At 36.3% G+C, this 25,960-nt stretch overlaps 1 protein-coding gene across 10 annotated transcripts in view; it reads right to left on the bottom strand.

Annotated features, from left to right (window-relative positions):
* SULF2 (sulfatase 2) overlaps window positions 1-25,960 on the bottom strand; it is a 162,591-nt gene that overhangs the window by 101,071 nt on the left and 35,560 nt on the right. For 7 of the 10 annotated variants that reach the window (XM_063350492.1, XM_063350488.1, XM_063350502.1 and 4 more), the window contains one exon: window positions 6,673-6,739. The exons of the other annotated variants lie outside the window; for them this stretch is intronic. The gene's annotated coding sequence lies outside the window, so the exon portion shown is untranslated. The remainder of the gene's footprint in view (window positions 1-6,672; window positions 6,740-25,960) is intronic. 10 annotated transcript variants of the gene reach the window in all.

The raw sequence follows: 25,960 nt of genomic DNA, 5'->3' as shown, positions 1-25,960 counted from the left end.
ACTTTGCTTAGCAAATCAATTATTAAAACTTCTCTCTCATGAAAGAGACTCCCTTTTCAACATTTACTCCTCATTTATAGCACTATAAATGAACTATTTTATAAAACAAGCGGTATTTCCAATAAGGCAAATTAGCTGAGATAGGTAAATCACTGAAACTCACTGACAAGCAGGTTTATGAATAATTAAGTAGCTGATATACAGCTGCATTACCATGAGCCTCTTATTCAGATTGCCATATTTCTCAGCATGACACAGGCAAGACTTTGTTTCTGTAGTATAAAGAGACTCTTAATTAAATCTTCATTCTTCAGTGTTCCAAGATTTAGCCGCTTTTATATGAGCTCAGATCATTATATTTAATACTGAAAAATGGTCATTTTCTGCTTAAATTTACTAGATTGCTGATGGGATTTCCTTACAATTCTTTGTTGTTTCCAACTTCTTTAAAATAAAGTGCTACGCATTCTTTCGGTAGAAATTAATTGCACTGCTCCAGTCTTCAAAGTAGTCATCTGAATATTATCATTCTTGAAAAATTTCCATTTTAACATATTGTTAGTACGTTGGAATGATCTTAACCCGCAGTCATAAAATTCCATGTAATTGCCCATGTCTTAATGACCTCAGGCTTTGAATACAATCGTTGGTCTTTGCACACCGCCTATCACTTTTAGTGCTTGAGTATTGACATGGTATCTCTTTTAGGTTCTTTGCAGCCCTTTAATGACTATACCAATTAATAATGCATCATTCTCTCTCCTCTAGCTAATTTTAATTGCTGTAATTTATGTCCCTAGACATTTCTTGTACTACAGATGTAATCTATACCACTGTGACTGAGTTAGAAGATCACACTCTCAAGGTCCCTAGCAGATAAACAACACAATTTCAAGTTCATAGACATCATCTACAATTGACATCAATTACTGTTCAAGGAAACAAGTCATGACATTACAGGTAACAAACAGCTCATTTTTATGTTCTGGAGCAGAGTAGACTTCGCCAGCAGGGCTTTGACAATTAATTACAGCTTCACAGACAGTGCTTTATGGAGATGCTCACATACTTTGAAAAGGAAAAATCCACCTAAAATTAGCAAAGATAGAGGTTCTGCAGTTCTTCAACAGGGTGAGGCCTGTACTGCTACACAGATATTCTCAGAAATACACGAATAACACCTTTGAGATACTATTATATTGTGGCATAAACATGCTAGTCACTCACCTACTGCCTGAGACAATGCATAAGAAACTTCAGCTCTTACTAAAACATGTTTGCAAAGCTTATGGGTACAAACAAAATCATGCAGGGAAAAAAAATAGTAAGTGTTTATAACTAATCTCTACTCAGCTCTACAGACAGCCCAAAACGAAGGGTACAATTGTATTTGTTATATATTAGATTATTCAGTTCATCCCCTTGACAGTACTAGGGATACTTCACAAATCATATTCCAGTGTTCACCAGTGTTTCACCTAGTATAGCTTACTTTGATCCACAGCCTAAAGTTCTATCTCTCTATTTTTGTTGTCATCTCTTATTACCTTCAATCCGCCCCATCAAAACCATAAAGTTCCTTGTGCCAGTTCCTTCCACTTCTCTGCCAAAGTACACAAAACCATTAAGAGAGCCTACAACCTGTACCTAGATACATCTAACTAAGCACAGAATAATCCTATTAAATTTATCTGGTAGAGTCTCTCACTGTACTAGAATACTTTGTATTCTCAGTGAGTCAACACCTATTAAAAATATAATATAAATGTCAGTTTTGGAAAAGATTGCATTTACCCCTTTCCAAAGATGAAAAGTTCAACACCAACAAGGTTAGAAATCCACGAAAAGAATATCAACTGCTATCTCAGCAGCAAACTGTTTACATGGGGTAGAATACATTTGGAGTTCACCAAAACACAATGCTATTACAGATTACTTGAAAATTATTCAACTCTGCCTGGGTTCAGTGTTGTAACCAAATGGGACTAAAGACATAATTTGGTATTTGTGTCATTGATACAAGTACTATATTTCATAGGGTACAAAAACATTAAAATTATTGCCTTCAAGCACAGCAATAACCATAGTTCTTACACAACAAATATGCACCTTGTTAAACGATCAAATAAATTTACTTGTAACGCAGGCAGTGCAATGTGTCCCAGTCATCTTTAATTGATCCTTTCCCTTTAAACACAGTGTTTTGTAATATATGAGAACACTAAACAAAAGCAAAACTTACTGTGGCTTGCAATGCACCTATCATCATTCAACTTCCAAGTGCCTATTAATGAATCTTTGAAATAGTACACATCTTTAACTAGTCTCTAGTGAACTATATTCTTATATGCTATCCTCAGGACGCATGTAAAATGCTCCATAAGTTTACTGGCACAAAGCCAACACGTCACATTTCTTTAACCTGTTTCCTTTCTTCTATTAGAACTAAGGCACTCAATTTGTTGTTAATTACTTCTAATAGCCAGAAAGGTGAAAGGGTGATAGAAATAGACAGGTAGGGTGTGACAGAGTGGGAGACTCTACCAAATATCAGTCTTTTAACTACACCTGCATACCTCCCTCTGGAACTTGACAGTAAACCTAGAAGCCCTCATTTGCTGAAGCCCCTTTTCAGTTGGCAAAAAGCTATTTAGGTTGCTGGCAAGATGCACCTCAGTGCGTTTATGCCGCTGGCTCATACGCAGAGGGTAACAAGCTGTTACTACAACACTTACTACACTCCTCAAGTAGTACAGACTGGTATGAACCTGAAGGCTGCCATCACTCTTGTCACAGCCTGGCCTGCAGTCGTCTTCCACATGGACAGCAAAAGCAAACAAAGTAAAACCAAAAGAAATCTCAAGCAGTAACTGAACAACCCTCCACTACTAAAAGCATGTTTAACTGTAAATGATTACGTGAACACTTAACTATTAATGACTTCTGTTGAACACCCGAGAAATTACTCAAAGCGCGGCTTTTCCACAGTTGATAGCTTAGATTACAATGGGCACCATTTCCTGGGTGTTTAGCTGACTATCTCAGAAGCATTCTACATGCTAAACTGCAAACGAAGCCAGAGATGTCCTTATGACAATTACACCTAAAATGCTATAAAAATGCAAAGTCATCTAGATAAATCAATCCCACAAATTCCTAAGATAATCACTAAATTTTAATCTAAATTGTGCCGTGCCTATCTTCCCCTTGTCTGAAAACGTGACAGTGATGATACACGATTTCAAATTACTCAAACTATCACAAAGAATTTAGATACTACGCTGATAGTCACTCTAAAAGAACCAACGTAGTTAATAATTCTGTACTCAGGTTCACTATAGTATAGTGCCTGATAAGCCAGGCATGAGGACAGTAAAAAAAAAGTGCAGCAGTTATCTGGGGTAGTAAACTCCATCTGTCCTGCATGTTGAATGGGGGAAAACAAAACAAGCATTTTGACGTGGTCACATACAACAATAATATACCATAAGAACAAACACTTGAGTGCTCAACTTTACAGGCATAACATTAACTTTGAAAAGGTGTGGGTGGGTGGGCATTTAAGTATTTAACTACAGCAGAACCTTAGCTGTTAAAACAGTTGCAATGCTCATTCACAATCAGTTCAAATTCAAAATTCCAACTCTCACATCAAGACATTCCTATCTCTTTCATCAACCTCTCTTCTGTGCCAATCAGTTTTCACTCCCCGACTCCTTTGAGCTTAATTTTCTAGTAAGCAGAGACAAGCTTGCAGCCTTTGAGGACCATACACTCTGCTGTAACACAGTCAAGGAGCATACACAAGTATAACAAAATCGAATCTGCACATGCAAGAGCAGCACATTTCTCCATGAGTAACTCTTACTAGCAACATTATTGGCTGCAGAAATATCAAGGATGGGAGCCAAATGCGCCACTGCTTTCCATTAAAACTCCCTGTTAAAAAGGGAGACAAAGCCAGACTCCTAGGACAGTGGAAGAAATAATCATAATAAAGATGTAGTTCTACTGAAAGCCACACACAATAGCAAGGTCAGCAGAGTAGTGTCAATGACTTAGAATTAATCTTATAATAGGTTTCTCTAGTAGCTCATGTGAACTGCTAAGCAATTTTTCTTCCTCTCTTACTGTATCATACTAGGAACAGTAATAAGTTTGTCAACCAAAGAAAATGCCTAACACTGCTTTGTATAAGAAAAAAAGCCCAAAACCTAAAAAGCCCCTTAAATCTGCTTTGTTGTATTTCTTTAACTTCTGAAGGATTGAGCATAGCCTCTACATTACTGCCAAAAGCCTGAATTGTAGTAAAGCTAAATCCTACATGCTCCAAATTCTTAAGATTGGAACAGCTATAAAGAAGTTTGCAGCCACTACAACTAGCAGCTGTTGATGTTGTAAATAATTTTATTTTAATTAGAGAGCTTTTGTAGTGTTTCTTATTATCCATATACTTAAGTACAATCAGGCTCAAAGGCTGTACAATTACTTCCTTGGTCTACAACACAGCAAGCTGTGCAAAATATTCACAGTGAAACAAAAGTCTCAAAAGGTAAACTTTGCTCATCCTTATTCCACTTCTTGCAGTGAAGAATTTTTTTTTTAAATAGTAGAAAGGAGTTGCACCATTTTTATGACCACATGACAGGGTTTGTTAAAAAATATTAACACAAATCCAACTCGCTACACACTCCACAACTGTTTATATTGAATACTAGGCAAGACATTTGTTATTTATAAAATGACATAAAAGACACTTTGCAAGAGATTAATAAGGATGCATTGCTAACACCACACATTCAGTTGAAATAAAGTTAGAATCCTGAAACTGACACTAAACCCAAATTAATCAATATTTTATGTAATTTCTCAGTCATGCCCTAAATGGAAGCATAATACAAAACTTTCTATGCCAAAAGTTCCTCTGTACAAGGGGTAAAGACACATAATGGCAACAATGGGGGAATAAAAACCTACCTCATATATTCAAGAAAGTCCAAAATCCCTAATAATAATGACTGGCGCACTTCAATTTGGGTGTATTTTGTCCTTTATAGATATATGCTACTATGAAGTGAAATGTTAAAAAATAATTATTGGAATAATTTTGGAAGTACAGACCAAAATTTCTTCAGGTTTGTTGGAAAGAACGGATAGAAAACCATACGGAGAAGTTCATCTAGTCACTTCTTAATAAGAAAGCTTCCTCCTCTTTTGTGAGGACTATCAATCACAGAACACTTCCAGACATGAAAAAATGGGTGGCCAAATCTTCAGACTGGCAATGGCAGAACCCCCCAAGCCAGTTACATCCACCCACTGGTTGTTACTTTACCCCCTTACATGCATTTACCTTGCACCATATTCTTTTACATTAGCATCTCAGGAAAGTTATGGGTCCTTGCTTAAAACTGTAATTGCAAAATAAGAGGGCAAAGGGTAGAAAGAGAGAGCAAAGGATAGGAAGAGAAAATACCAAACTGAATTTTAGAGTATTAGGAAAGCAATGAGAAGGGAGTGACAAAGACAAAAGAGAGCTCTCAAAACACAGGAGAGAGAAATCAAGCAGTACGGAAGTGAGGGAATATGAACAGCTTGTCTAAACAGAAACATCAGAGGTAATTAGCAAAAAGCAGCACAGATGTTTGCTTCCTTGCTCCAATAAAAGGTAAATGAACTGATCTTTAAATAGGACATGCTTTAAAGATTCCAACCTGGCCAAGAGCACAGCTATAATATTAATTACACCGATCTGTCATCTGAATTTATTGTAAAGACCAGCATTTAGGACCAATGTACTGCAACAATCTCATTCATTATAGTCATTCTTGTAACACACTTTCATGAGTCAGACATCTAACAACAAGGCTAACTCCCACAGTGAGGTATGTAAGAAAAGCATCTAGTGCAAATAGCAAAGATCAGAGAAGAGAAAGATGGACTGTACTTCCAGCACATTGTGCTGGTGCATACTACCAGACTCTCACAGCCTTGATCTCGGATTTGGACCACAGGTCTTAAACTGAAGAGGAATAGATAGTTGTCTGAAAGTACATGAAAAAGATTCACTATTCCATGTAGAATACTGGACACAGGACAGACCTTCTTCAATATAAGGCAAATGTAACATCGTTAAAAAAAAATAATCATATCTTAGCAACTTAGAACATTGGAAACACAAACCCAACAGCTTCATAGAGTTCAGAGTGTATACTAGTACTACGTGACTGAAGCCACAGTATCAATGAACTATACTCAGAATTTTAAATCCCTCCTGCCCACACCAGATCATCAACTGCAGAAATCAAAACATCTGCTAAGCTTAATACAACTGCACCGATGCACAATAATGCTTACTTTTTCCAAGTTCTCTCAGAAAAGCAGCACTTTCTGTAAAGCTCAACCATCAGAAAAATACTTGACAATTTTCCAACTATGAGGAAAATACTTGCTTTCCATTATTTGACAAAAAAGATTTCCTGGAAACTCAAATTAATTTATTTTTTTTTTTTAATACAAAAAGGAAACTTTGAGCTCTATTCCTCAGGCAAAACTATTCATCAGTAAATAAACTCTGAACATGTCTACTAATGTCCTCATGGAATATATGAGTGAATTTTAAGTGCCACAGAGACTAAGCAATTAACACAATACAAGAGGGTTTACACTCACAAGGTCAGCAACTGGTCTTCTATACAGGAACACTGAGGCGAGTAATCAAGCTTTCCAGTATCAGCAGCTGTAAAATATTACCATGAACAAATTGGTAAGTGATTCACTGGTGTGCACAGTTTTGCTTTTATTTACACATATAACCGAAGCAGCCCACTCATTAAAATCAGACTTTTGGAACACACGGCAAAAAATATTAATTTGAGGTTTCCTCCAAAGAGACAGAGTAACAGCCTTACTACATTCCCCCCTTCTAAGGTACTAATTTATTCAGGACATGAAAAACTGTACCCATTAAGCTACTAACAGCACTCCATACAACACCTGCGGGAAGGACTTCCATGCAACCATTAACTAGCATTAAGTGAATAGTGCTATGACCAATTTCTTTGGACAAAGCATCAGGCAAAGATGAGAACACCACCACCAAAGAAACCACATCATTTTGCAAAACTATCCATAAGCCATCTTTTATTTCCCTGTTGTAGTTTTAGAAAATGCTAGACCTAACTTTGGCCTCTCAGGCATTCTTTTCTCCCTCAAAACACAGAAGTGTTCTTTTATCTGGAACACAGTACTAGCTAGTTTCCTGCCACGCTTTCCACATACACTTGTCCTACCAGCATTAACAACGACTGATATGCTACTCTGCTCACTTCCAAGCTCTTCTGTCACTGATGCTGAACGGGCATTATAGTTAGTACTGATGGCACTTAGGGATTCCAAAAAGAATTCAAGTCTTGCTGAACCTGTTATTACTAATACAAGTTGAAAAACAAAGATTCTTCTCCAGGACAGTTTGCAGTCTCTGTTGGGCATGTGGAGTCTTGCAGGCTGTGACCTGACACATGCCAACAGCACAATTTCTTCAAGTCAAGAAGTCTGCTCCTAACACATTTTGTACTCCTCATGACTCTTTCCTATTAGGATAGCCTCCGGATCTGGTATGTAGGTAGAATTTTCAATCTCTACTGTTATAGACAAAAACACAGGGAGTTATTTCTGGTGATGCTAGTTATAGTGTTGCATGCACAAACCCGAGGAAAGCAGAAATAGGCCCCACTAGGGCTCTGCAGCATCAATAGTGCCAGCAGAGCAAATATAGCTGTATACACAGACACTGCCATTTTAGTAAATTCTCATATGGTCTTAATTTTCAGAAGTGCTGAAGACTCAAACCTGCAGGTAGGGACAGTACAGCTATAAACAGTCAGCACAACAGAAAACGCTGGATCATTAAAAACCTGTTCAAAGAAGCAACTGTGATTCATATTATTCACCTGCTGTGGTTTAGCTTTTAAGTCTAAATCAAGTCATGATAAGAATAGGTTACTCGTGAAAAGAAAGATTTAGATTTTTTTTAATAACAAGTATTATGAAAAGTCCAAAAAGTTACCATTAAACCAATATTATTAATTTGCACACCAGAAGCAAGAGCTCAATGTCAGACAAAAATTGCTGCTTGAAGGGGCAGGCGCTTAAAAATTGGCACAGTGTTAAGAAATCACTGCATTACAAAAATAGTTTACTATGACACAAATCACAGCTATTCAGGTGTCTCGAAGCTTGCACCATCAACTCAGGACTTTTAACCAAAAGTTACTTAATATAAATTATTTTCTTTTAACTAAAGTTGACTACATATAAATCTCTTAATTATAGTGACTCTATTGTCTATTACAGCAGACACGAAATGTGAGGGTTTGGGGTTTTTTTTCCCTGAAAAAGAGGTTCAACTACAGACAGTGATATTTAACTATTTTCTACTCGGAAGTGATACTTTGCAGTTAAGTACATTATGCACTTGTTAGGGAGCATTAAGATAACTTTCAGGAGTACTAAAAGCTTTTGCCATAAAAAATTGACATATTTTCAGATAAATATTGCATTATTTTAGAGAAGATTATAAGTTCTCCTTTAAGCTCCTGGCTAGTGCAAATCTTTTAATATCTTACAAAAAATATTGGAACCGAGCCATAGGAACCTCTTCACACTTCAAGCTGTTCACATATCCTATTTCATGGCTCATTCAAAAGGAAGATTAGAAGGACTTTTTCCATTTCATATATTAAATGATTTAATTCATGAGGGATTCGCGTCAATGTAAGTATCCAAAAATAGCATGCTTCCTGTATAAATCGTATTTTTTAATCCCGAGTAAGCCATGTTGCACCTGCACAGTCACCCGCTGCCACTGCTGCTCTGTGTTTCAAAGCATAAACCCTACAAGTAAGGAACAACTCAGCCTGGATCTTTAAACTCGACTCCTATTTTCTGATAAAATAAGAAATACCCGATTAACTCATATTATTATGTCATTAATAATAATGTGTCCACAGAAAGAAGAAAAAACTCAGAAAAATACTAATTTATGAAGAACTTGGATCTTAAAATAACTCAAAGAATTTGCAGTTGTGTTCTTTCGATAAGGATCAAAATAAATGTCTATCATCTTCTGCAGAAAGCAACACCAAATATTTTAGTGAAGACTAACAAAAGTTTCGGGGGGAGGGGGGCGGGCAATAACATTTATACAAAATTTTATTGAGCTTTGCTGCAATTTGTCCTATCCTAGTGACAAATACCAGAGGACCCTAAATAGGTAAGACCTTTGACACCCATTTTGTCTCCCAAAAAGCAGTTCTTTCCAGAGTGTACGACCACAGCATTATACTGATAGATCTGTTACCTCTTGTGTCTTAACAAGATCACAAGTTGAACCAGCATCACTGAAAACCATAAATAACTAAAAAAAAATGTGCTAAGTAACTTTCCTCAACAATCAAAGGAAGATTTAAACAGTTTACAGCCAAATTCCAGTTTCCATACTACTTGTACTCTTGGTCTTATTATGTGTACTTACAGCTTTTTATGACCAAGATGGTAAACAGTATCCAGCTATTTTCTTGCAGTATTACAAAACATATAATACACTGATTAGCTCATAAATTCTATTGACAGTTTTTGTCCAGCAGTAATGTATTTCACTATTTACACAGCTGTTACTACAGTAAATCATTGCAGGAGGCAAACGCAAGACACTACATTAGATTTGGATAGTCTGCTGCTGAACTGTCCCAAGAGAAAAGCAAAGAACAGACCTGTGCTTCCCGAGACTCACCATTCCCTCATCAGCAAGCATGTGACAGACTTCGTAGCAATATATACACTTCATCCTCCTATAGTCCTAGTTCTAATAGAGGATGACAACTTACTGGTTCTGTCAGCTAGGGGTTTTTTTGTTTTGTTTTTATTTTTTGCTCAACAGTCTTAGGAGGAGCTAAGTGACATGTCTACTTGGTTGGTACAATATGCTACGTCCGATTGGGTTGATGTGTTTAGACAGCAAGGCAGTGCAGTAATATGCGAGTTTCAGAAATGCAAGCACAATGAGTATGCTAATGCTTTGCTAAACACAATTAATGAGCCCTGAACCTGAGCAGGGCTAATTAATCCAACTGCAAACTTTCCACAGCTGATGACTGTGTGCTCCTAATTTTCTCTACAGAGGCAAGGGGAAGGGGAGGATTGAGCTGGGACTTCTGAAAAGTTGCTGAGAACTTAGAACTGTGGCTGCAGTCAGTGTCTATGCAGAGTAGAAAACGCCGTCTGAGAGTAAAGTAACCCCAACTGAGCAGCCTTCCACCTGCCAAAGCAGCAGCAACAAAAATGCACAAAGGATACTTTTGACTTGTATCTTTGTCTCAATGCATCACTTGTAAAGTGCAACTAAAACCTTTTCCATTCAAAAGGTGTACTAGGAAAATTATTAATTCTTGTGAAGTATTAGAGTGCTATTTGATGGGAATGATGAAAAATTTCTAAAGAGAAATACGTATTGAGTAACCTGCTCAGACCATCTACAGTAATTTCTATTCTGGTACTTCTCAACTCTTCAGTGCTGGATTCTGCAACGCTGCAAGGGAATCGTTCTAACAGGTTAGTGGCAAAGCTCACTAAAATAAAACTTTAGGCAGTTTGGGGTATGGTGTACTAAAAACCCTAAGAATAAAGTAAGAATTTAATTTTTACCAGTGATGCTGGAAAACAGAACTCTTAATGCTTGAAAACATATTCTGCACTGACACTCATATCATGTTTGCTTTTCAGCACATTGAAAAGTCACCAGTTTTAGAAACACATTTCATTTAAAAATTACCAGGCATAATATAGGTCACAGTATTTTAAGTATAAACAGTCTGATAAACTGATTTTCCATCATCTTGCCCTGTGCCACCTACACCTTGAAATTTGTTGGAGCAGGGGGCAGCTCGTTATCAGCGTTTGTTTACATGGAGGAATAAGGTCCCCAAGAAAAAAGGGCTGAAATTCTTATATCTTGACAGTGAAAATACTAGTTCATTAATTTCATAATAAAAGCACAGTTGCATTAATGTCAGAATAGAATTTAAGTCCAACAGTAAGCACATACTGCATGATGCTAAGGTAAACACCTTAAGTAAATTATGATCTCTTCCATATCCTGAGAGAACTGGGCTTTTTACAGGAAGCAATTTCTTTTTCAGTCATAAGCAAAGCAGCCCTGCCTATCACTTACTTATTTTAAAATTTATGGGCCTTCAGAAACCCAAGTAGCTTTTGCGTAGATTCCCGTAGCATTTTGAGTTTCTGCACACTTCGCAAAAAGGGTTAGCATGAAGTAAATCATACTGCTATAACTATGAATTCCAAATTTCAAATCCAGAAGAGATTTAAAAGGTAACACACAGAACTGTCCAGCAGAAAATAATCAAGTAGCAGAGGTCAGCCTTCATCCCTCACAAGATGACATTTTGGAAATAGAGAACAGCAGACAGGTAAAGAAAAAACCCTGCTTTCTCAGAAACACAATAAAACCAAATGCATTTGTTTACAGTTACTCATAGATTCTCACAAACTTGTTGAGCTGCATTTTTACTGGGCAATTATAAATCTTTTATCTTCCTTTCTCTCGGGCCATTCTCAAGGCTATCTTTAGTCCCTCAGCATCAGAAGAAAAGCTCAGAGGATCAAGAATTTGACTTCGAGTTAGAACGGCACAATGTTTGTAGTTGTCTCAATGCACAGCTATGGTATCATTTCAGCATCAAGAGGGACAGCATCATAATAAACTGGGAAGATTAAGAAGTCCTGTTTCTTACAGATTTGGTGTCTCTATTTGCAAAATCCAAGATTCCCCAAAGTTTTCCTTTAATTACTCCTGAAATGGAATATGAGATAGCTCATTTGTGTGCTACATCATCCTCAAGAAGAGAGTAGATGAGCTTTACCACTGTTTTCTCAGTTTTTATTATCCATAGACTCTTCAGCTCAGGGTCAAAAGACTTATCACTCTTATTACAGACCTCCGGAGTAGCACCATTAGCACTGAACCATAATACAGTATCTGAAAGGGTAAGAGCAAACAAAACCAGGTGGCTATCCATACTTTCTTCCTTTCCCCATGATACGTATTCTTAACTTATACACATAACTTATGTCTCAATTCAGGAACAAGCATGGCTTTCCAAGTAGGTCTTCCTCCTACTATAGATATTATTTCCAAACTTTTGAGTACAGAAAGCTAAGGATATGGACACGGTATCTGAATTACAATGTTTAGAACATTTTGTAGGAAGTATATTTAGTTTTAAGTCTTGAAATTCTAGATTCTCTATAACCATACACATAGTGAGAGATAGAAAACAAACAGACAGAGGTATACAAACTTCATATCAGGAGAACGAGTCACGAAGAATAAGTATTTTGCATGGAATTTCAAAATTACTAAGAATTATCAAATCCATGTCCAAAACACCCTGAGGAATACAGTACATAATATGTACACATCCTTTGACTTGGCAGTGTACATTGAAAAAAATAATTTAGAAGTGAAAAACTAAGAAGAGTAGCCATTTTTCCTTTTTGAAGTTTTATTTCCAAGTAAAACTATCTGGTCATCCCTGCATCTGAGACATCCCTGATAAAAGCAAATATTGCACATGATCCATGAGAGCTAAGGTTGTAGATAAGACCAGTGATGTGTAGTACAAACAGAAACTGCAGCTAGTCTGGGACAAGATGAAAAACGATAGTCTTCTCAGATTAATAACTGTTTCAGGGAAAGGAAAAAACATAGCGAGGAAATTGCACACACACTATTATATACAAGTGAAGGAGGTTAAGTCATTCCAGCAGAAAACAAGAACTTTTCCTAATGATAATTTAGAATTAGATTGAAAAAAAAATTGTGAACTACATTTTAGTTTGTATTCTTTAAGGTACAGAAATTAAACAGTTAACAGCTTAAAAAAATTTAAACAGTTCATAATAAAACCAAAGCTTCTTGTGATCTTTATTCTCCAACATTATTCTTTATCACAGGGTAAGGCGAGATCTGAAGACGGCAACTATTAACATTCAAAGAGTGTTAATGCAATTAAGTTCAGTTCTAAACCTCCTCTTGTTTCATGAGTCTTTAGAGAGCTGCTTTCTTTTGCATCTTTGAAGATGTACAAAGAGGTGCTTTTGTATTGAAGTGAAATTTTCCATCTAAGGTTTTATGCTGTACTTCCAAAAGTTACAGAAGACACCTCACAGACTGTGATCAGAACTCAAGGCTGTTGTACGTTGATCACAACTAGTATCAATTCAAAACCTGAAAAAAAGACTTTTGATAAGAAAGCTGATTAACAATGCATCTAATAATGGAAACTACTACTACGTAAAAGTTCTATTATTTATAATACTTACATGGAAAAGGTGGTCAAATGCATTTGAAATGTACTGAGTGGGCACTCCAACACTTTGCTTAGCCAAAATGCAAACTATTTCTTGTCATTCCTTTCCTACAATCCTTTAAGTAGCTACTTTCAGGCATGAGGTAGGGGAGAAAACACCAAGTCTGTCATTATCTTCTTTCTGAGGCACCACAGCCAAACTGTTGCTATAGAGGATTTTAAACACTAAAACTTCAAAAAGTTATCATACGAATGAGTTACCCATATGATTAACTGAAGTTGAAGACACAAACTTCCCCATTCAAACCTGTTGTGCACCTCTTTCACAGTGATCACATGTAACCAGAAAATGATATTTTTCCACAACCATCTTTCCTTCTGGACTTTGAGGCAAAACTTTGAACATCTCACTTCTCACTGATGTGCTGTAGTAAAAGCATTTTAAGTATTTCACTTTTTCTAACTTCAAGGATAGTTACTAAAGGATTCAAAATAAATTTCACTAGAAGATCATTTAATTATTATTCATAGTCCTCTCCATGGGTGTGAAGTTTCTTCCATCCCAGATAAATTTTTTACTTATGAGCAGCCATTAAGAACATCGCATCTTTAGAAGCAGATGGCCTAGTTTCATTAAATTTTTGGCATGAGAACAGCTATCATGAACTTTTTTACCCCAGTGCCACAGTTACTATTCACATTTACATAAACAATGCAGACTTCTTAAGTTACCAATGTCCCAGCTCAACAACACAGTACGTTTGCAATTAATAAACTTCACTTATTCTACTAGAGAGCTGTATCTCTGTTATCAAGGTGTTACTATGCCAATCTATCTACAGTTTGACTGGGAAAGTGTTTATGCAGAAATCTTTAACAAGTCAGTCCATTAAAAATACGGATCCTGATATAAGGGACCTGAAGGGACCTTTTATGCAACTATTTAGCAGAATAGTTGCATAAAATGGGGGGAAATTTGTGTGATATATTCAAGAGTAAACACCATCTATGGGAAGATTTCTCTGGCGCTTTTTATGTATGAATTTTTTTGGCTAAGTTTTATTTAGCATTCAGTTCCTCATGATTTCATTCTAAATGCTATTCCCAGTTCCACGTAATGAGGCAAAGAGAGATAGAAGGACAACAAAATTGAGGATGTATATTAGAATGTTTAGATTTGTTTACTATGCTTCATGAATATCTTGTTTATAAGTAGACTAAATTCAGAGTTTAGACTCTTCTCCCTTTAGCTAAGAAGTTTCAATTTCAGATTGTGGCATCACCAAAATCAGAAATACTCCAAGTATTCTGCAAGCTGCAGTAACACCAACAGCCGCAGGAGAGCACGCGGCCTTAAGACATATCACCTGTTCAAGGTCACGTTGCTCAAAATTTGACTACATTGCATCTCAGCTATCAGTACTGCAGATATTGTTGCTCACGAACAGGACATACTCCCATCTTAAGTGAAGGTGTAAACATTTTCCTTTTTTATCCAAGACTCTTGTCTGTGTTGTTTCTAAGGGTACCTACTTATCATGTTCTTCATGATTTCATAAAATTTCTCCTCTATTTCCTCTAGGAAAAGAAAAAGGTGCACCGAAGGCGTATGTTGCATATAAACAATACACAGCAGATCGCTCTGAAATAACGCTTAGATTGCACACTCCCTGTATGCCAAAAGTGTCAAAACCTGAAGTATCTGCTGATGCAGAACAACCACTGATTTCTAGCACAACTGTACCAAGTGTCATGAGAAAGCCAATTAGTTGTATTATTAAAAAGACACAAAGCTTAAGAATCATTGAACAGTTAAGCAAGTATTAGAAAGAATGCTCAAATATAGCAGTAATGTAGAACTTAACTTACAGCAAGTCCTACCTAGCTCAGCACAATAGTGAATAGTATAGGTGATTAAATTTCAGGACTGGATTCCTAATGAGCATCCTTCTGCATATTAAGGCTTTTAGTTGGGGGTTTTTTTTTTGGTTGGTTTTTTTTTTTTTTTGGAGTGTTGGAGTATAGTATCCATATATATGCTTACATTTCTATTTAAATGTGTATACATATATACACACACATTCTTTTTTCCACAGAATCACAGAATGGTAGGTGTTGGAAGGAAACTCTGGAGATCACCTAGTCCAACCCCCCTGTCAGAGCAGGTTCCAAGCAGGGGGCTTGCCTAGATGATGTCCTGAAGTTCCTCCTAACCAGAATTTTCTTACGATTCATATATAAATATTATCATGCTTAAAGACATTTTCAAGTTCAAAATGTATTTAGAATAATCAGAGCTGTAGCAGCTGCAAAGTACACAAACTATCGTTAGTATCTGATGATGATACTATTTGATGATAGTATTGACTATGATCAAACAATCAAATGTGAAGACTATTATATTCATTGTGAACAAGCACACTTCTCATTTTCTCAGAAGTCAAACTAGTCAAAACAGCACAAAGAACAACACATGATTTACCACACTTGATTAAATAACTTGATTGTAACACACAGCACAGCCTAAGTTTTTAAAAAGGGGAAGAATAAAAGAAATGGAATGCTTAAGTATTATCTGTGATTAGAATAACTAACATTTTTTACCATTTACATAGTTACCAACTAAGCACTTTTGCTCATATGAAAGACAAATGATAAAAAGTACTATTATTGTTACTGGTATTATCTATTCCAGATAATTAACTTCTCAAATCCTTCTGCCAAGAAAAGGATAATTTGGACAAAATAACTTTAGGAATCCAATATTAAGAAGTGTGGGGACATACTTATTATACTATATTAGCCCTCCTCTTTAGATGTCCAAGCTACGATACTGCATTCAGCGTATAGGAAACGGAATAAAGATCAGTTTCTCTAGAAAGTAATTCAGGACCACTAATTCAGGAGCCAAATTTAAATAGAGGAAAAAGCATCATTCCAGCCTGGATACCTAATTTACCTGAGGCAACTTTTACTACAAGAATATTCTTTGTGAAGTAATCATGCAGTCTGTGATTTCAATACAAAATAAATTGCTTAGATAACATTGTTAACTCCTACTGTGTCATTTTTGTTTCCTCAATGTTAGACTTGCACACCATTGTATTTTACCATATTTTTTTTCCCCATAGTAATTGATAGACCATAAGGTTTCCAAGTAGTGCATGCTGTTGTCACCTTTAAAACCAGGGTTCCTTGACAGTGCAAGCATCTTGATGTTTGCAGCTGTTCATCTCTGACAGCTGGCTAAAATGCTAAAGCAGAATATTGTTTCACAATTCTTCCTCACCAATGGATTTATCGATATCTGACAGGAACATTTTAAAGACTTTCCAGCACTTGTATGAGTGGTAAAATGCCTAACTCGCTTTGGAAATTAAGCTGGAAGCCATTTTCTAAGGTTTAATTTCACTACATGCTTTATTTCTCAGTCAAGCTTTACAAGAGAAAGTACATAGTATTTTTGGTAGAGATGATTAAATCAGGCAAGAAGCTGCCTGAAATGATTAGCGGTGAACAGAACCACAAACCCTTCACATACACTCATAAGCAGTTTAGACACATGGACAGATTCACTAAACTGCAACAAGTTGTTTGCCTGATGTGATCAGACCATAAACACCAGCTGAATTATATCACAAGAATTATCTAAAAAGAGGAAACTTCCTTTGCAATGGTAGTTACAAGCAAAACAATGAGGTTAATTGCTTAACTGATATAGTTAAGCAAACAAATAAGGGTATGTTAAAGGGTACAAAACACTGTCAGCCTCTTTAAGCAAAGAGCTTTCTGGTCAGCAGTCACTGAGTATTGTACTTTCCCATATTCTGTACTCCCCATCTGCCAGATATATATTCTTATTAACAATCATGACAAAAGCCATGGATAATTTTAAAGAAAGGTAGATCCAGCCTTGACCTCTGAAGTCCATGACAAGCCCACCAAGAAACAGGAACTGTAAGTTAACAGTTCACAAAGCTTAGAAAATGCTGGTCAAACAGCACACCTTCACAGGACACCTTCAGAGTGCTGACAGATATAAAAAAACATCACTGAGGAAATGTACTGAGGTTAGAGGATGATTAGGACACTGAGAAAGGTGCTGCAGTAGTTATAGGTTAATTATAAATTTTCAGTCTACATTGCAGCTTTGCCTTGCTGGATTACTGTGGTAGTTGAGGATTATACCGCCAGTTTAGTTAAGAAGTAACACAATAATTCAGAATACTGGAGAGCTTGAGTTTACCAAGTACCAAGAGTTAGGAATGAAACTTTTCCGACAGACAGTAAATTCTTGGGTTCTGTTGTCTATTTTGTGGTAGCAGTTGAAGCCACAAAAGAGCAAGAGAACTTGTGGTACTTATGTTCCAGCTATTAGAAGAGGAAGATTTTACTCTGAGCTCCTCACACACCAAAGAAAAGGAGTCCAAGCACAATACATGAGGAATGCCCTCTCGTTCACAAGACTTCTCTAACATCAGCTACTGTTTAGTCATCTATACCTCAGCAGTACTAAAGAACTTACTTGGGAACATCACTCAGGAAGGGAACATGCTGAAATGGCTCAGCGGACACCTAGGTAGAGACATAGATCTTACCTTCAGTCTCCTGACTGAGAGAGTGCACAACAGTCTCTGAAAGAGGTGAAACCTCTTCCACTAAGCATGGGAAGAAAGGCAAAAGGAAATATTTCAAAGTATAAATGTATATGTAGATATACACACGCATGTGTACCCCCCCAAACACACATTTATCTTTGTTCGTATATAAAGACGTGTATGTGTGTGTGTCTATACATATATAGTGTCCTGGTTTGAGGTTAAAGAGAGCATCTGTCTTTCAGTTAGTGTCCGACCCAGCCTACACCGCGGCAAATAGACACACACAAAAATAAAACAAGGCTTGCATACTTTCCATTTTCCTGGAATTCAGAAGACTGGTGTCTATTATGGATTAAGATTCTCGTACATTTTACTGACCACAGTATAGGACCATTTTAAACTTTGCAAAACGGATTTACCATGCCCTTGGGTAATCACAGGAAATTCAAATTGAAGCATGCTGCTAGAATTCTGTATTCATTCAGGAAAATTTTTTTCATTTTGACAGCCCACACTGACATCAATCTCAAAAAGTGTTGCTTTGAATTATAAATAACTACATCTCCCCCATTTCTGTAGCTCTAAATGCACTGAATCATTGTCCTTCCTAGCAACCTTCAGACGACTCTGAGATTAGACAAACTTAATTAGAATTTACTAATTTTGCTTGATCCCTTAGTCTTAAATAAACCACACATCAAAAAAAAAAAACAACCTAAAAAAACTAAAAAGAAAAAGCGTCATGTCCTAGACAATCTGCTAGCATTTCTTTACTTGCTTGACCTCTGTGATGCCCATAGTCCTGGTGAGGAGGAAGGAGAAGCATTACAAATGGGAAGTTCGAAAGACCTGTTTCTTAAATGGCCCTTCACGATATGAAATATGCTGTCATTAACTTTAGTGCTATAGCAGATTGGTGCCAAAATAGCCCAACTTCAAAAACATCCTATCAGTTTTCTTGTGACCAGAATCAACATAGCTTTTTGCTACTATATATTAAATAACTGAAGTATTTGTCACAAGACTTCTGCCTTCTAGCTGGTTTGAAGAGCACCTCTTCCTTCTTTGTGGAAGAAAAAGAATTCCTACATTTTGCCATGCCATTTAAAGTTGTCAAGCAGCCCAGGCATCTCAGGAATCCTACTCTTCCCGTCTATGACACCACAGTTAAAAGCTCTGTCTAGTAAGAGTACTGTAGCTGAGATCAAGAAGCTTTTTTGGTTTTCCTTTCAGATAATCTTTTTATTGGAAATTTATATGACTTTGGAAAGTCAGGATTCACCTGGCACTGAGAAACACTTACTGTCCTTCACCTTTTTACAATTCTTCTGAAAGTAAAAACTTGATGAAACTGAAGGCTATGTGAGAACCAAATAGATAAACCCCAAGCTTTATTGAAATACCAAGAAATCTGCACACGATCAACATTTCCACAGCCAAATTTTACATAATTCTGAAAACAAGGAAGATGATGAAAGCCTTTCAGGTAAGATACCAGTACCCACTATTTCCCCCCAAGAGAACAGAGGTTTATTGTATTTATTGGCAAGTATAAATTTTTTTTAACTTTTTAAAATTCTTTATTAATTAAAAAAATTAATTTTTTAATCTTTCTTTAATTCACAGAAAACTGTATATCATTCTGCATACCCAGCGTTAAATGTCTTACCTATGGAATTTGAGAAATAAATTTTATATATATAGCTAAGATTTGAGAAAATATGAAAAATTCAACAGCCAGTAATTGAACTGCTGTAGTTGATTGCCTCAGACCTACTTTGTACGGCATACTAATTCCAAAGATAGATTCTACACAAGCACACTAGAAATTGTTTCTGCAGATCACATCTAGGATCAAGAGGAAGCATGCTACTAACTTTTATAAATTGGATAGGGTTTGATTAGATCTTCTCACCAGAGTAATGGGTGCACGACTAGGGAACTTACATTTTGTTTTTCTGATAGAACCCTTGATCATTTTTATTTATTTGTATCATCAGGGGTTCTCTGGCAAGTAAGCAAACACCTCCCAGCAACTGGCTGATAATTTTGAGGTTACAAACTATCTTTTAGAGACTTGGCAGAAAGAAGTAATTAAATGCATACCTCTCTTCATATCTTCCGTGATTAGTTTGCAAGGAGATAAGATAGAGGTGTGACAAATACTTGTCATTCGCGTGGCCACAAATGAAAAATATGTTCATATTTGAAACTCTATTCTGAATCATTGTCTGTACATATTCACCTCAAGATTAAATCTCAGCAACTATCACTTGTTACTTGATATAGTCGGTAAGTGTCTTTACCCTAGAATTTCATCACAGAATGCTATTACGATAACAAGCACAGCAGTATTATATATGTATAAGAAAAACCTCAAGGAAGAGAGAAGAGGCATGTGAACATTTTTCTTTTTTTACAAGCAAAGATATATTCACAGCAACACAATGAACACAACTAAAAAAAATTTTAAGTTACAGTTATTGCATTCATAATTCATTCTACAGTTAGACATGTGTTACACCTGAAGAAGTGATAACATCTATATATGCATACGTTGCTATTCTCCTACTGTTACTGTAATGGATTATTATTTGCCATATGGTTGGAATGGAATGGTTGCTCACTGCAGTTATGAATGGCTGGCTATTATCTAGACTATTGCAATTACTAAATACCAGGTCTACAGTGATTACCCTCTGAAGTTTTTAACATTTTCTTCTTTGCAGAATGGTAGTTTGATGCATCTCTACATGACTCCACTTTTCCATTATGCCAGACACAGTAGAGGAAATTCACTAATTCACACTAATGATGAAGGGATCCTTTACAAAGTTAGTTTGTAAATGCGTGATGTGACAGAATTTAATCACATGTATTGAATCATGATGTTATGTCTGCAAATCCAACTTTTAGTTTTTAAGTAGTTCTCATTAGTGCTGTGTACATGTCTAACACTTAAGCTCTACTACAAAACAACTTCTTTTGTAAGCCGTTAAAATAACTAACTTCATTTACACATGATTTGCCTGTTACAAACACAACCCCTTTCTCTCCTTCCATTCATAAGTGGCCCTCTGCAACATCTCACTCTTCATCAGCCCCAGTCCCAGCTCCATCTAAATTTCCACACATTGTAACTAGATCAACAAGTATTACACCCGATTCCCACCTGTGTTTGCACTAATCAATTCATACATACATAGACTGACAAAAATTGGCTAGCAGAAAATAAAATTGTTCAGCCGAAGCTTTTACCTCAAGCTTTTCCCTGAAACAAGATGTTCGTCTCACCCACACACCCACCATTTTTCAAAAATATATAGATTTACAGCTCATACCTCTGTCCCTCTAAAATAATTTTCTTATTAGATTACAAAATTATGGAAAAGCTAGAATCTTGCCTCCATAATGTCCCCCACTGTACAGTAATACATTGTCAAAGGGGTACCAATTATCTGCTTAGGGAAAGAAATGCTTATTGGTGGCTTTCATGCATGCTAGCAACAGAAAAGAAAGGAGAAACTTAAGATTCTTCAGTTTCTGGATACAAGAATCAAATTCCCATTCATTTATCGTGACACAAGGTCAGAAGTACTTTTCTTGAAATCTAAACTTGGAAGAAGACATTGTATATAACAAATTTTAAACTATTTACTGAAATATACTTTTTTTTTTTTTTTTTTTTTTTTTTTTTTTTTTTTTTACACAGAGTATGTGAAATGCAAGACAACCATCATCTGTGAAACAACTTCATCAACCGATCCTTTTAAAGACTCTATTTTAAGGAGGATGCAAGGGAATAAAAGTTTATTTTCCCTTCCTAACCTGTCACATACCGCTGCAAACTTGAACAGAAGCAGTAAGTAGGGACTTTGAAATCTTGCTACTCTTCCCAGTTTCCCCACTGCTGTGAAGCAAAGGGTGTTGGTTAAGCAGTATTGGTCTGAGCATATCAAGTAGAGAGAGATTGTGGCTGTGAGTTTAGTCAGGAAAGAACAGCTGCTGGGCACACAACCTGGTGCTGAAAGAGAATAGGAAAATTAACAGGCATACGCACTGGTCTTCACTTTCTGGAACACGAGGGCTGAGAGGGAGAAGAGGTGAAAGAATGATGAGAGAAAAATTATACTTGAAACTGGAAAAGAGTGCAGGAGCAAATACATAAGCTTCTAATCAAAGAAGATCAGTAGGACATTAAGAGAAATGAGAAAATTGCACATTGAATCAGAACAAAACCACTCCATTACTCCAGGAAAAGGAATACAGTAGTTTAACACACACCATAGTTAAACATAGAGACAAGAGAGCAACAGAGTCAGCACTTCCTTAACAAAGCCCTTACTTCCACAGTTGCAGGTGTGTTATACCACTATAGCACTGCAGAATTCAGTCCCAAGAGCTAGAGATATCTCTGTGCACAGTTCAGAATGTGCACTTTGTAACCCCACTAGAGACTTAAAGCAAGCACAATTATTTATATAGACAGAACTTAATACTCTCCATTGTTCCATACAGCCTGAATTTAGTTTTTAATATTTATTAAAATGAAACTCTAATCCCTTTTCATTTATACAAAAAAGTCCTGCTGGAAACAAAATTCTTCACTGCATTCCATTGAGAAAGGTTCACATCAGGCCCACATACAGACTATCCTTGAAACTTGTGCTATATTTTGATTCCAAAGATACTTTCCTTTAGAATTAATAAACCTATCAGTTATTTTTCACTTATTAAAAAGAGTACATTTTTTTCCTAGATTCTCCTTTTCCTGAAAATGCTTTTAGCTGGAATCTACATTAAAACCGAAACTTCAGCGCAGGACTGGGCTTTTTTTGTGTCATTGCAACACTGAAGAAAGCTATTTACATCCATTGTATTTTGGCTATTTCAAAACATTTAGTTTAGCCATGCTACTGAAAATTTTTTTCCAGTGCAACAAATACAACTTATGTCTGAGGAGAACTGCATTTTCTTAAATAAAAAACTGAACACCCTGATATTAGCATATTTTCAGAGACAAAACAATATTTATTTGGTGATGTTTTCCACTTAACTTTCTGTATATTGTGACATGTACCATCATTCACAAAAGCTGAGATTTTCATTTTGTCTGTCTCCTGTACCTATAATCATGCAAGAAACTATGACCTTGTACAAAAATATTAAGAAAAGCAACTAATGAATGAAATGTTATCCAGTTCTTATGCACCCAAGAAAGCCGGCATTCAGAGGTGTGTATGATGTACAAGTTTTTGAAAGTGACTGATAGCATCTCTCACTTGCTACCTACAGGCAAAGGAAAACATCTTTCTAAGCTTTCAGTCACTCTGATGGAACACAATTGTATATATTACCATGGTAGTTAGCATACAACTCCAAGGAATATAATATTTGCTATAAATCTTCCTGTTACAAGCCAAAAATACCAATTAATTCTGGCCTAAAGGGTCCTTCTCGGTTTTGAAACATATTTTGCAAACAGAGCAGAGTTGTGCAGAAAAAACATTAAACAGACTGAAAAAGAAGAACAAAAGACAGGCATCTAAAGAGACCAAAATTCAATACATAGCAGGGACCAAGAGAATCTTTACCCAAGCAAAGCAATCAAGAATACAATTCTTGCACACCTAATACAGAACAGTCTTGCTAGACTAATTTTAGTGAATGGGTATCTGAAGTTGTCAAAAATTATAAGCCAAGCCTAAACTCTGTGTGTCTTAAATACAGATTCACTAATTTAAGCAGGCTATAAACAGAGAGCTCTTCATATATCACTAATGCCAATCATTTAAAATACTGTATATGAAGTTGCCAATATCCATAAGAAACACATAATAGTAGAGATCAATGTACTATGAGCACAGAAAGACAAAACATCTAAAGAAAAACATCCCTGAAACTCCTGTTCCTAGTCTATTACTATGGTAAGTCAACCTATAGAAAAAAAATAAAATACACATACGCAGAATGGGGATCTGACAGATTAGATCTATACCCATTCTAGATCCTCAGTACCATCTGCCTCTGCTGATAACTGTCTGCATGTATATAACATCCACGAAATATACAACACAAATATTGAGAGTTTAGGTATAGGTAAAAGTCCACAGGTCCCAGAATCTGAACCTTCTGGCACTGAGTTAGTTGTGGTTAAAATACACTCAAAGGATGACTGTTCAGAAATCTCAGCATCTTCCCATAATGCAAGAGTAAATAGATAGTAAAGAGTTTGGTTTCAAAATGTGTTTTTCCAGAATATGGTCTGCATTATTAGTGCTAAATCAATTCTACATAAAGCGCTTGTAGATGCAAGAAAAGAAGACATTTATGCAGAGAATTTTGACTGGGTCAATAATATAATTAAGGAACAGCAGCATTATGAAATACAATTTTATACAAATAGTAACTGCAGACATATGCCAATAGCACTGCTTAAATCAGGTTCTACAAGTATGCCAACAATACCTACTGTTATCCATTGGGACCAGCATCACCCACTTGAAATGTAACCAGTTTCTGGACAGACATTTAAAAAAGCATTATATCAATGGGATCATCATCTCCTAATCCTGCTCTTGCCCTGCTCCTTCCAAGTGCCAAGAAGTGATATCTCAGAAAAAGGTGAAACCCTTTATTACCCTGATAATACACATTCAGCCAAAGCATGCCAATTTGCACAGGTGACATGCATCATTCTTTTGATTTCTAGAAAAAATTATCAATTTACAAATGTACAACTGCAGCATGATGTTTGCCTCAAATTACTTCAGCATTACTATAAAACTTTTTTTTTTTTTTTATTTTTAAAGCAACTGTGCCATACATCTGACAATCTTCCTACTGTCATGAACTGCCATAGCAGATGAGTAAGTCAGGAGGCATACACTTTACAGTCATATCTTATTTAACATTCTGCAGTTATTTCTTTTCAACGTCATATACTATTTTATTCTCAAACTGAGGGAAAGCTCAGCCCCTTGTTCATATCTGCTCTTAGTTCTGACAACTCCTTCTGGTTTTCCCTCTGAGGCATAGAACGTGCACACATGTACATTCATTCATCTCTTTCAGAAGAAATATTGTATTCCAATCTCTACTACCTTCCTTTAACCTCACACACGCAGCCCTTCTTCTCTTCTCAATCCAATCACAGATGCATGACTGACAGCCACCTTCCCTTCAGCAGTGCATCTGGGGATAGCCAACATGTCAGACCCACAAAATGAACTAATTCCTTTTTCTCTCTGACTCCAAACACCTCCCCTTCTCTTGAGCTGACAAATTAGGATCTTTTCTTCACATGGTTACAGTCTCTGCAAACTGCTGACAACTCAATGAGAGGCCAACTAAATAAATCATTCAAAACGAAAGAGCTGCTTAAGCTGTAAGTGACCTGAAACAGCTGGTAAATTTTTAAATGCCAACATCCTCCCCTCAAAGAAATGAAATATTCTGTATAAATAACCAGTGGCTCTCCAAACCTGCTGGGCTATCAGAAAACAGGGTTAAGAAGGAAGCACGGCAACTGGGAATCAGCAGGGATAATTAATTTTTCTTGAAGGACTGCAACACCGAGATTAATTTCCTTCAAGTGTAGAGAATGTAGGAACGGCCTCAATTAAAACTAATGTTCAAATGCCAACTGTGCTTGTCTTTTAATCACATGCTTTGCATATTGATTTTCGATATAAATGTGTATTACAGAGTATAATATTTTTATTGTGAAAAATCCTTTAAGAAAAAAGATTCATTTGGGGGGAAAAAGTCCAAAATTATTCTGTGGACATTAACAAACGTATCATATTTTCCACAAGTTGTAACAACTTAAGGAGACATTTGTTTCCCAAAACAGAAGACCAGTTAGAGGTATTTTTCTATAGGACACTGTCTGCTATTTGTCCTCAATTTGTTTTTGCAAAGTTTCAGTTTAACATGGAACGTGATCCAACGCAGAGCTCACAAAAG

This window comes from Chroicocephalus ridibundus, chromosome 12 (assembly GCF_963924245.1).
Source record: "Chroicocephalus ridibundus chromosome 12, bChrRid1.1, whole genome shotgun sequence".
NCBI classification, from domain to species: domain Eukaryota; kingdom Metazoa; phylum Chordata; class Aves; order Charadriiformes; family Laridae; genus Chroicocephalus; species Chroicocephalus ridibundus.
This window is presented reverse-complemented; position numbering and strand designations above follow the sequence as displayed.